Raw genomic sequence first — 13,488 nt, 5'->3', positions numbered from 1 at the left:
CTGTTCCATGAACATCTGCTACTTCAAATGACATCAAATGTATTATACAAACATTTGATAGTGTTGTTGCCTGTTGGACGTATTGAATGAGCCTTCCCTGCTCTCTAACTCAGCGCTGGTGGCACATTTGCGTTAAATACAAATCCTCCCTAAGTCAGCAAAGCATCGGAATGCAACCCATCCAGCAGCCACTCATACAAATGCCTCGGCTCAAAAGATTTGGGCTGATGCATGGCCATCAGCATTTCAGCAGACCTCAACAACAATTAAGCCTCATCAACCAGTGCTATTTCATAGACCATTTAGCTGGCTCACAGTAGAGCCCTGCATTCTACCCCATTAGGACTCAAATCTCTGTTAATCTATCACAAATATCTGAAGTTGAACCCTGGTTTCAATACTGTGACACTCTCTGCACATAGCCAACTCATTACTAATGCCATGGCTCATACAGAACAAATTATTCTGACAATACATTTTTCATATATTGAAAATCTTATTTGAGTATAGAAATGTTCACCTTAAAGTCGGCATTAAATAAAATTCACCCTATTTATCCACTAAATGCATGTTATAGTTTGCATTGTGAACAATTCATCCATGTGTGCTTTATTTTTGTTTCTTTAACCTCCTAATGTTTAATCAAAATGTAGATCATGTGAAACGACAAACTTCTCTCTGGTGTCGCATACTATGCTTCGATTTCTCCAACAATTTCGTCTGCTTAAACCCGCCCCTTCACAGTCAGCTTCAAGCTTACATTCATTTTTGAGAGCAACGCCCATGTCAAAATCCATTCACAACAGTTAGATCGAACAAAGTCACCAACATACTTTTTCTCTTTTTCGATAATCCATTAAACTTGGGTGTATGTCACAATGAGAAAAGTTCTGTCGCTACTACCATTACATCGCAACTTTAATGAGGCTGTAAAGTTGTTGAAGCTACTAAGCCCAACCCACATAATTTCCCCAAAAAATTTTCATCTGCAAATAATGTGCAGTTTTACACTTCAACCGCTAGAGGGACAAAAGTTAAGTATTGTAGGAACACTGGTGGAAGGATACTTTGCTATATGGACCATTCCCAGCACTTGATTTTTTTTATCTGCTGCAGTGTTAACAGACCGTAACAGACCATAGTTTGTGCTGAACTGGTTTAATACAAAAAACAAAACAACAACTCATAAATAAGAAAACTCATTGTTATAATATTATCACCAAGAGTTTTCTAATTGTAAGGGCTTTGCTGCATCTAGTTGCAGTGTTTTTAACAGACCATAAAGCTATCAGACATCTTATTTCCTATAGAGGACAAAACTTTAGATTAAACGGAGATGACTGCTTTATTGCTCTCTAATGCAAGAAACGATCACTTGGCCAGCATGTGTGAAAGTATATGACACAAATAACATCTTTACTGCAAATGAGGTGAGCAACACTCCACTTTGCACATTTCACACTCTCGTTATGCCAATGCCAATCTATTGAAAGCGAGGTAGACAGAGCCACAACTCTGTTCCTGTTCCTAAATCATACAAGCACATATGTGGTTCGCCAAAATAAAGCACTCCTCAAACATTTTCTGAGTAGAGGAACAAGAAAAGTGAAAACTTTTGGCTCCATGCTGATACCTTTTTAGCAACTGCCAAATTTTCATTCCACGATCATTCTATTAAATGAATCAGCTGAAATGATACAAGCTTCCAATTCCTGAAAATTAATACCGGTAACCTGAATATGAATTATATGACATGGCCATACTTCATCACTCATGGTGGTGCATAAATAAGGATTTACCTTAACAATCTACCTCACTCTGTTGTACTGTTGTATTTAAGATAACATGCTCTTAGTGCCATAAACATATATTGCATGCTTGTCATGTTTCAAAATCGGAAATATCCCACTCTTTACACTGGTTCAATGACAAAAAGCTTTGCAAAAATGCTGAAGTCTAAATAATTATAGCACTTTTACTACAGGCTGATTCTGGTTGTTAAAACGTGCAATATAAATCTCAATGGCAAAGTTCAATATCTGCAAAGGAGTTCTTAAGCAACAATACAAACATAAAACCAAAGCATCCCAAACTACAGTTTATGAAATGTGTGCCTATAAATGAATTGACATTTATAGGGGTAATTCAGTCCTACAAAAACTCACCAGCTGTAAATGTCCTCTGAGTAAGTTTGCATGTGCATCCTGCTCGGTGTGAGCCTCACACTGTGTCCCTCTATTAAATATATGAGTGTCTCGCTCACTTTTCAAACCACTGCTCTACTCTCTGCCCTTCAGAGCTGAAATTTATGTAAGTTAGAGAGTGTGTGAAGTAGAGATGCAGCAAAAAGGAGGGTCTATTGTAAGACTAACCTTTGTAAACTCTCAGCAAACACAGGACAGGTGACAGAGAGATCACTGACTAAAAGGTAAAGACAATTAGTTAAGAAGTGTTTATGTTTCTGGTTCCAGAGGGTTTGGACACAGGTTACGGCATCAGAGGTTTAAGACAAAGAACACAATAAAGCCAATGAGAGCATTCCTTCACGTTTCAAAGCACAGCTCTCATTCTGTCAGCAAGGGGTTCGTTTTTCAGCAACAAACCCTACCCGTGACCCTGAACAGACAACAACAGAGGTTTCAACAACATTTTTAACAAAGTTTAAAGCAGTAGAGCTGATTTTGATCTCTGCACCCCCACCTTAATAAAGTGGGATAGCAAGATGTTTCTCAGAAGATGATGCTAAAAGTTCCATTCCTCATTGTTTTTCGTATAATATTTCCAACACCTGCCCATTGTTTGAAAGAATTGGAAAGGGTTTTGCTTGTTGTAGTTAATCACCAATTTCCGTAGCTGGTTCCTCCACCCTCTCTTCCTGTCCATCCCCAGATAGAGTGAGAAAGAATGAATCAACAAAGATTTGAGCCAAAGCAACAATGCCTAAAAAATGCTGGGTTGTTTCAACCCAATTTTGCGTCAAATATAGACAAACCCAAACATTGGGTTAAAATTTCAATTTACAAATTTAACCCAACGGCTGGGTTTGTCCATATTTGACCCAAAATTTGGTTGAAACAACCCAGCATTTTTTAGAGTGACTACACAACGAGTAGCCTATCTCAACAACATTCTTTTATACTGTAGTATTATACACTATCACTCAAAATGTTGGTGTTGGTAAGATGTTTTAAAGTGTTTTTAAAGAATTCTCTTAATATTGTTAGAGAAAAAAACTGTAATATTACAATTAAAAAAAAAAATATATATATAAAACATATATAAAACTGTACTTGTAAAACTGTGATGGCAAAGCTGAAGTTTCAGCAGACATTATTCCAGTGTCACATGATCCTTCAGAAATCATTCTAATATGCTGATAGACATAACACATATGATCTACATATAGGTTTTAAGAGTCTCAAAAAAATTACCAGCAGCTTTAATGTTCAAAGCTGCACTTTTTCTATCAAGTAACTTTCTCCCCAACCACTTTTAACATTTAAAAGAAAGACTGAGAACAAAGTGATAACAGTCCAACTATACAGTCCAATGGGCAAAACTGACATTTATATGAAGGGCTGCCCAGAGGACATCATATTTTTAGTCATTCCTCTTTCAGCACCATTAGATAGACACCAACAACACAGATAAAAGTCCCTGAGCAGGTCAGCTTTATTCAACCAATGAGAGACTTAAGAGCTGCCACAGCCAAGTTTACACCTCTAAGCTCTTTACTAATGGTATTCTGTTTCCAAGCTAACCCATAAGGAGGGTATAAATACTACACTAGGTCTCTAGGATACAAAACACACTCACGAAACTCTTTCAGACTTCAGGTTTTAGTAAAGGAGAATTGACTACAAATCAGCGCCTCTCTCAGCTTTGTTCAGTGTTCATGTACATGTCTGGTTTTGTTTTAGACCGTCTAAAACAATGTATTACTGTTGCCAATTGATTAAAAGAAATCATAACAAATAAATAAATTGCGCATTTTTTCTGTAGCCTAATTAATCACACCTAACATTAAAATGTGTCATATATTTTATATTGTAAAGCATGTTTTCAAACTGAATGTCAAAATCAATGTAGAAACAACATAAAGACGGTATGGGCCCTATATCTTGCACCCAGCGCAATTGACTTTGTACATCGACGCATGTATCATTCCTATTTTGCACCCGCGCACAGCGGACTTTTCCCTCCACAGACGCACGTCGGTGAATTAAGGCCATTGCACACTGAGTCCGAAATTCGCATCCGAAATTTTCGCACGTTAAAAAATAAATACGACCTCACCTTATGTCAATCACGCTTGCACACTGCCTCCGAAACCTTCGTCCGTCATAAAAAAAATAGAAACGGGTTCGATTTTCTGCGTTTTTCGCATCCGTAACAAGCAGTTTGAATGGTGCTTTGACAGTTCAGAGCCACCGAATCACGAATACGAAAAAACGCATACGAAAATTTCGGATTCAGTGTGCAATGGCCTTTAGGGTGAATTAGCGGTTCAGCGAAAAGAGGAGGCGTGTTCCGTTGCAAAGGTTCCCTGGTGCTATTTTCCAGTTTTAGAAAGTAATTCCGCCACTGACCAGGAAAAACCCAGTCTAAAGACATTGGCGCATTGCGCGTTAGTCATATGGTATTTTAAGGGCGCGTGCTTGGCCATTATGTAGCGTGTGAACAACGCGCATACACTTTGATTCTCTAATATAAACAGACGCAGCAGTTTTCATTTTTGCAAATTATACATTATTACAAGGAAAAATATTAACACACGAGGGAAATCATTGTTGTGTCCGTGAATATGTGAAAAAAATCTATCTAGATTAAAAAATAAATAAATCTAGATTACACATTTACCCAAATTATACGCCTGTTTAACCGAAGCTAATCTGGGTGAGTTTCTCCCATCATCCCCAATGTCACTTCTCTGTATTTTACGGCCCTGGTGAGAACGCCGGTCTCCTCGGCTGTGAATCGCTCCTGGCGTGCGCTTGGCAAATCTGCCTTTATAATAGCAATCCGCCAGGGAACAAGTGTGCCTGCTCTTAAAGGGAATGTGAGATGACGCTCTGATTGGTTTATTTCACGTTACGCCCAAACCACACCTATGAATAATGAAGCTACTTCAGACCAAACCATTTTAGATTTGCGTCGGGCGCAAGAGTCGTTTATCCCGCCGGTATAATAGCAACAGCGCCCAGGATCCGCCTTTCAGATTGTTAAAATAGGGCCCTATATTTTAAATATCTTTATTAAATACTGGCCAGTATCACTGAAACCAATACTGATACTGATGTCAAATGGATTTTCCCCCCCATCAATTTCTGGGTATAAAATTAGTAACTAAAGCAATTCAACATTACATAAATAATTGGAAGCCATCACTTTTAACATTTAGCTAATAGACTTTAAATATATATAAACAACTTTTAATATAAAGGGCCTTTATGTAGAATTCAGAAACCCTTGTTATTAGCAAACACTAGTGGCCAATCATATTCATTGATAACCTATCATATCCAATCATAGCGCTATGGAGGTATTGTCTCTTCTCACGTGACTTTCCCCCATCAAACTCACCGCATGCTTTGGGGGTGTGACAAGACCCCCAAACCAATTCAGCTGAAACTCCACCCTGCAGCCGATTCTTAAGATTGTATTGGTCATGTCTGTCAATCACAGTACTGATTGCCCACATCAAACATTGATGATCACTAAACCTACCCGTCACTGTAACCGTAACCAATGAAATTAGCTGCAGGGTGAGATTTCTGGTGAAGTGGTTTGGGGAAAAAATTGCACCTTTGAGGGTATAATCTAAACAGGCTGTTGGACAGTGTTACTTTATAAAAACAAGTGAATTTTACACTTTTTTTAATGTCACATATTGTGATATTTGCGTAGTTTTTTTTTTTTTTTACTATTGATTATTTTCTCATCCAATTTTTTTGAGGAGACACTGCCTGCCTCCCTTGCCTCCTCGGAGGAAACGCCCCTGAGTCAGTCATGAACTGATTTGTAGGAGACATAAAGAATGTATTTGAGGAACTGTCTCAGTCAGTGTTTTGATTTAAAAAGGAAAAGGCTGCCAAAAGGATGTGACACCTTAAAGCAGCACAGTGCAGGGAGGGACACAGATGTAATGGTGGTGGTGGAGGGCTTTCCTAGGTTGACAAAGCCAAGCTGATTGATCTAGTTCACTTGTGCCCTGAAGCAGGGTCCTCTGGACTGCCATGCTGCAATGGTTCACTACACTCTCAGTGAGCGTGTACAGCACACATCCCAAACAGCACAGATGAGCGGAGGAGAAATTCATTATGGTCCTGAGAAGGATCGTTCCTCTGCTGTTTGCTCCTGTGTAGTAGCAACCCAGTCTCACGGCAGTTCGTGATATGGTCACGTAATTTAATCTATTGATTCGTGGCACGGGCACGTTTATTTCGTTATTTTCGTAATTCCAGCACGTTTTTTAAAACTAATGTATTTCAATGGGAAGTATCTTTCGTGATCAAAGCACGATTCTATCTGCCTATCGGGCTGCAGTAGAGAAGCTGTTTAATCAACATTTATTCACGAGATCTTATCATGGTTTATGTATTTATTTTAAATATATTATTTCGTTCTTATTGCCAGGGAAGCTGGATTGCTTTGCTGTTTATTGATATTTAAAAAATATATTTTATTAGTAGGAAATCGCGCTGAAGAAGTCTCATTCCGAACACCTCGCGATATTTGGCATCAGTTCACGTGTGCCAGATGTTGGTAAGTAGTCGTAAATACGCTGTCCTAATAATGTTTGATATAATGTATTTTCTGTGTGTCGAAATTAATCAGATTAGCTCAAGTTCAGTCACTGCATTATATCTGGCTTTGAGTTTCATTGCTTTCTATGAAAATGGTTTCTATGGTGATTAAACACTGTCTGTCACGTGATGTGCTATACAGTAGGCCTAGAGTAGACCTTCAATCAGTTAATCATATTCATATCAGGTTTTTAAGTTGTACAATTAGTTCCAAAGTTGTATGTGTAGTAGAAGCACAGTAAAAACAACACCATGCTTTTACCACAGTAACATTAGTTTTACTGTGATAAGTGTAGTAAAAAGACAGTAATCACACAACTTACCATGCTTTTACCACACTATTGGTAGTTTTAATGTGGTACTTATTGTAAATGCACAGTAACCACAACACTAACCATGCTTTTACCTCAGTAACCTCAGTTTTATTGTGATGGGTAGTAAAGGACAGCAATCACAAAACTTACCATGCTTTTACCTCAGTATTGGTAGTTTTAAAGTGATAATTGTTGTAAATTATGCATATTAACCACAACACCTACCATGCTTTTAATGCTTAATAATGTAACATCCAATATTTGTAAGGAAAATCAGTACTTTTCCATTTAAATAATCCTATATATTATACATAATGATATTTTATTTTCTCTGTTTTCAGCTGAAAAGACCAAAAGGGCCTTTCGAACTCAGTCAGCCCATTATTGTTTGAGGACAAGTAAACGGAGGAGACGGACCGCTGCAAAGACAAATATTCGCAATGGTACGTATGTGTTGGTTTTAACCCTAAATCAAACATTTTATCAAGCATTTGTTGTTTCTTAAACCTGTTCTTACAAAACCCATAGCCCAATCAGTATGAACAGTCTCAAAGTCTTAATAATTCACACGATTTAACAAGTTGTCAAATTCGTACGATACTAGTACATATTTGTATACTCGTACATAATCTTGCAGCTTTTACTCCTAGTCCTCATTGGCTACTGCCTCAATTCCTGTACATATTTATCGCGATATTTGTAAATCAGTTGTGCCCCTTCTTGGATAGTAGTCTGATGTCCCACACACTGTCAGAAAGTTTATATTAATTGCATTGTGTATTCATTAAAATTATTACAAATTAGTCCCTGTCTGTTGTGTTCATGTTCCAATGTCCAATGATACATGATGTCTCTCCACACCTCATAACCTACCTCTGTTTGCAAGAGTGGAAAAGCACTTGTCACATGACATCAGATACGCGATTATTTTGTCGTAATCAGATCAGTTACACTGCTGATAACTGTCCCGTTTGCATGTAAATCATGTTATTTTTAAACGAGTTCATATGATTATTGCTTGCTATTAAAGACATACTTTTATTCATAGAAATGCCCACATATCAGTGAACGTATTACATAAAAATGCTTTTAACATTTAATTATGCAACACTCTTTACAGAAATAAATCCTACAGTTATGGATAAACTCCCAACATCATCATCAAGTCCTGTGCTGGGCACATTGGGCAACAAGTGTCCTCCAACGTATTCGATCCGTGGACAAGTTCTCCGCATCTTCCCATGGGACACTGACATTCTTCAGCTCTTCGTGAAACATCTGTCTCCATGTCTTCCCAGGTCTTCCCGGTCTCCTGCATCCTCCTGGTGGTGTCCACTTCATCACTGTCTTTGGGTGGTGTTGTTTGGGCATGCGACGGATGTGTCCAGCGAGGTGCACCCTTTGCTCTGTCACAGTTTCTGAAAGTCTTCATGTGAAGTCCCACTCCTCCTCAGGATCTCTTTGATATATGCAGAACCAATATTGAAAATAGTGATTTATCTTTTTTCCATATTGTTAAAGCATTGTGTTTTCTCTTTTCAGCTTCATAAACTGTGCTTGATGTCTGCCTAATGCCTTTATCAAAGAAGCGTCAGTGCTCATCAGGTGTTTTGCTAAAGGACATATTCATTGCCATCCATTAGTTCTAGTCATGCAGTGACTTCATGATGCAATAGACAAATGTATATTTCTGCAAGTGTATAGCAGGTGTTTTTCCGAACAATTGAAGATAGTGAGAGTGTTCAGGAAAACCTTTAGAAAACAATCAATATTTATGGAATTATTATTGGTGCTGAAAGAATATTACAGAAATGAGACACTTGACATACTGGACATTATTCTGAGTTTGTTACCTTTACATTTAGATGGACTTAATGTCTTACATTTAGCTTCATTAAACCTTTTATTACAGTGGTCACTATAGTAAATGTCCACCATAACTACATATATGGTAACATCATTACTACCTGGTTAATGTAAATGTAATATACCCGTGAATGTATTTTATTGAAGCATTTTCTTACTGACATTTATAATCAATTATTATAAGTTGCCTTTCATTTAGTGACAATAAAAGTGACTAATGATCACAAGGATATAGAATTAAAGTTGAGAATGTAAAACGTTGTGCTTACGTTTTTGCCTATTTGTTCTTTAAAGCGAAGAAACAAATATATTTTCACATAACAAAGTTGAATCTCATCTCTTGGTTTGTAAAAATATAACTTCATCATAGCTATTTTTTTTTAATGTTACTGTATATGTCCCTATAATAGATTGCCCCTGTATCTTATACCTGTTTTTTATGTATATAATTAACTTATTTTTATACTGTTGTGCGTAGGTTTGGCACTACATTTGTCTTTAAACAGTTTGACATTAAATATTGGAATATGCTTTCAAAATTGTGTGCATTCATTGTGATTTTGTTACATTTATTTGAATATAATTGATATACCTTTGATATACTATACATACACTGTAAATAAATGTTAGAAGCACATTGCTTAGAAAAAAGTTTCTCTTTCAAATGTATTTATGAATCGTTCTAATCAAATAAGCACATTTGTGTCATTGATCATGTGATCTCGTTTTTGGATGGTAACCACACAAAGGAGTCTTTTGTTTTTAAATGTGAGTATTATAATTTAATTAGAATTAATACATTACAGCCCAAATATTGTTTGGGTTTAAATATGAAATATTTAAGGTAACTATCCCTGTAGCCGGAACCAGAAGAGATCTGTCATCATTTACCATAAATGGGCAAGTAAGTGTGACGCATCTGTTCAGCTGGGTTGTTATTGGCTGTGACTTTATCGCAGAGCTCGCTGTGATTGGACTATCGTTTAACCCATATAAAACGGCGCTTCATGTTACAAAGTATGTTTTGGTGTTATTATTGCGTTAGTTATACATAAAGTTAATGATAAAGTGTCTCTATGTTGTGAGAAATTGTTCCTTTACTGAGATCCCTACCCTAACCCTAAGCATGTCTGCCCATTTCAATGAACTACAGGACAATGTTTCCTGTTCCATTGATAGCATGACAAAGATATCTGGGTAATGTAGTTTAAAACGTTTAGTAATGAAACAATAAATGTTAAATAAATAATATCTTTAATGGACAACTGGATATCTAAATTTGTTCATTGTGCAAACCTTTATGACATATATGAGGGACAGGCTGAAATTTGATAATTTACTGTGAGCACTTTAAAAATAACCTTTATGCCAGCTTTCTGTATATGTCAGAAAACTGGGCCCAACATTATTTAGTAAACATAGCATGAGCAGTTGTCCTGCCGATTTTCTCTTTGATACATTAACCGGACTGTGAGTTACAGCCATTTGAAATGTGCAGTTTTTTGCTCTTCTGGGGGCCGATGCTGGGCCCTTGGGGGTGGAAAGTGCAGTACAATCTACACAGATCTACACACACTATTACACAGGGATAATGCACCATTCAGTAAAACAAACAAAAACAAAACAGTACCAACATTTCCTTTTCACCCCTTGATTGCTGCTTATATGCCTGACATCAGTAACTATGCTTTCATTTTAAATGCAGTAGGCTAGTAGATGTTCTAGAATGATCAACATGGATCATCTTCAGTGTTTATAGCAAGATAGCCACTGCAGCCTTGTTATTCACATAGCTTCCCTTTGTTTCACTGCAAACATTGCAGTTGCAGCTTATACATGCAAGTATGTGCAACTTTTGTTGCATTGTTTTGTTGCAACTTTTGGCCCAAATATAATTAACCAGATCTAAATGTGTATGTCCTAAGAAAAAGAGTCATGGTAATTAATTATATGTACCAGTATTTGTTTTTAAATTATGAACTAAACTAAAGAAATAAGAAATAAAAAATTCTCAAATATTGTTTTTATTTACTGTACCAAACACCACTTTCAATAAACAATATTCACCATACTTTATTACACAACACTTTATTGGAGGACATAAAGTAGCATTAAGACAATGAGATTCAAGATAAATAAAAATGTGTCTTCAAAAATACATTAACATCATATTAATCCATTCACAGCTGCTGAGCCACAAAATGAGTGCCAGAGAATCATATTCAGTCACCTATGATACAGAAAACAGATTTGATATTGTGTTGGAAAATAATGATTCATTATCACAGCTAAACTGGTTTCTTGCTCTTCCCTGTACATGTCTCTATCATGTTCATGTTCTTCTTCCTCGTCTAAACAGTTTGTTCAGTTGTACCCTACAGTACAACAGAAGAACAGAAGATGTGATCACTGATGTGGTGTAGCTTTTCTCAACCAGAGGAAGAAGTCTCAACATCCCATTGTCAGGTGTTCTCCAGTCCTCTGAAAGTAAAGCAAAAAACACAAACATTACAAATTAAGTTGTTTAATGGACAGTCATGTCAGCTTATGGCTACGTTTACACGTGGACGGCTATTTTCATAAACGGACATTTCACCCCTCTTCGTTTTTAAAAATAACATCGTGCACATGAACCCGTGTATATGCCGTCCAGAGCATGCCAAACCTGTAGGTGGCAGTGTAACGAGAAGCTCAAGCCCACGTTAGCCAATCAGAATCGCGAAAATAGTCTCATATTATGACGTCGTTGCCTAAAACTCAGTTTACATGCAAACGTGCAAACAAAGTTTTCCAAAATCTCCACTTTGGCTGGAGTTTTTTGGAGAGAAATAATCGTTTTCTGTGATAAAAACTGGGTTATCGTGTAAACGAGAGGCCAAACCGCAGGGAAATATCTGTGTCTTCACTTCGTGTAAACGGGGCCTATGTTCTGCGATATATTAAGCAGTGATGGGCTACTCTGGCCCTTAGCATCCACTGTCCTGCAGATTTAGCTCCAACCTCAAACCCTCCTGCCTATTGTCGATAAGTAAAGCTGAAGATTTTCATATGTGCTCAATTAGGGTTGGAGGAAAACTCTCAACCTCAAAAAGGAGAATGCAAAGGGGCCAGAGTTGCCCGTTCCTGATTTAAATTTACAAAGCAGCAGTCAGTACATTATATAATATACACATTGATTTATTTTATACACATATATATATATATATATATATAAAATATTTCAGCAAATAATATAAGCTAAGTACTGAACAAAAAATGTTTTACCCATATCAACAGCAACCTATTTTAAAATATCTTTAAGAAAGGCATGGTCTCTTTTGCCTTTGCAAGTGATGCTTGATTTTTTTCAAGACTACATACTCTTCTGTCACTTGTTTCAAGAGCTTCACTTGGTCAAAAACCAAGTGATAACCTGTACAATGTAAAATTGTCAACATCAAATTATGTACTACATATTACAGCATTGTTTCAATACAAGACATACCAATGGATTTGCGCACCTTTCTGTCTTCTTTGGGCACCAGATGTTCCTTCCTCACCCGAAACAAAGGACTTATTCGATTAGCTTGTGTTGATATAAGGACTGGTCTTCCTTCTCTGCTGTAAAACAAGAAAGTCTCTACTTACTCTATGTGCAATTACTATTGTTCTTGAAACATAAATTAAGACAGTTATAATTTACCTTATGATTCAGGAGAGAGCATTTGATGAGTAAATACTGATTGAAATCTTCTAGAAACTTTACCTGGGAAGGGCTGATCACGGCAAGATCCGCTGCGACTCACTAGTAGCTCTTGTGAGGGTTGGCTCTTAAAAGAGCTGTTGAGTGTGATGTTGTAGTCGTAGAGATGTAAAGTAATCCTGCAATACAGAAAGGAAGGTAATTTTATTACATTACATGCAAGCAGTCAGTTATACAACTGTAGGATTTATTTCTGTAAAGAGTGTTGCATAATTAAATGTTAAAAGCATGTTTATGTAATACGTTCACTGATATGTGGGCATTTCTATGAATAAAAGTATGTCTTTAATAGCAAGCAATAATCATATGAACTCGTTTAAAAATAACATGATTTACATGCAAACGGGACAGTTATCAGCAGTGTAACTGATCTGATTACGACAAAATAATCGCGTATCTGATGTCATGTGACAAGTCAGATGAGCTTTTCCACTCTTGCAAACAGAGGTAGGTTATGAGGTGTGGAGAGACAACATGTATCATTGGACATTGGAACATGACAGGGACTAATTTGTAATAATTTGAACACAATGCAATTAATATAAACTTTCGGACAGTGTGTGGGACATCAGACTACTTTCCAAGAAGGGGCGCAACTGATTTACAAATATTGCGATAAATATGTACAGGAATTGAGGCAGTAGCCAATGAGGACTAGGAGTAAAAGCTGCAAGATTATGTACGAGTATACAAATATGTACTAGTATCGTACGAATTTGACAACTTGTTAAATCTTGTGAATTATTAAGACTTTGAGACT

The 13,488-nt window shown here is 36.9% G+C and overlaps 1 protein-coding gene and 2 long non-coding RNA genes across 8 annotated transcripts in view; 1 reads left to right on the top strand and 2 right to left on the bottom strand.

The window, feature by feature from the left end:
• LOC306998228 (sickle tail protein homolog) overlaps positions 1 to 13,488 on the bottom strand; it is a 68,875-nt gene that overhangs the window by 41,716 nt on the left and 13,671 nt on the right. The window lies entirely within an intron of this gene.
• Positions 6,266 to 9,521, top strand: LOC306998230. Its single transcript, XR_013797531.1, has 3 exons — positions 6,266 to 6,765; positions 7,462 to 7,563; positions 8,241 to 9,521. It is a non-coding gene; the product is annotated as an uncharacterized lncRNA (long non-coding RNA).
• LOC306998229 lies at positions 11,332 to 12,849 on the bottom strand. Its single transcript, XR_013797530.1, has 3 exons — positions 12,732 to 12,849; positions 12,471 to 12,586; positions 11,332 to 11,467 (listed from the first exon to the last, which is right to left on the bottom strand). It is a non-coding gene; the product is annotated as an uncharacterized lncRNA (long non-coding RNA).

This window comes from Phoxinus phoxinus (assembly GCF_949152265.1).
Source record: "Phoxinus phoxinus genome assembly, chromosome: 5".
NCBI classification, from domain to species: Eukaryota; Metazoa; Chordata; class Actinopteri; order Cypriniformes; family Leuciscidae; genus Phoxinus; species Phoxinus phoxinus.
Note: the sequence above shows the minus strand (reverse complement) of the source record. Positions and strands in the feature narration are given on the sequence as shown.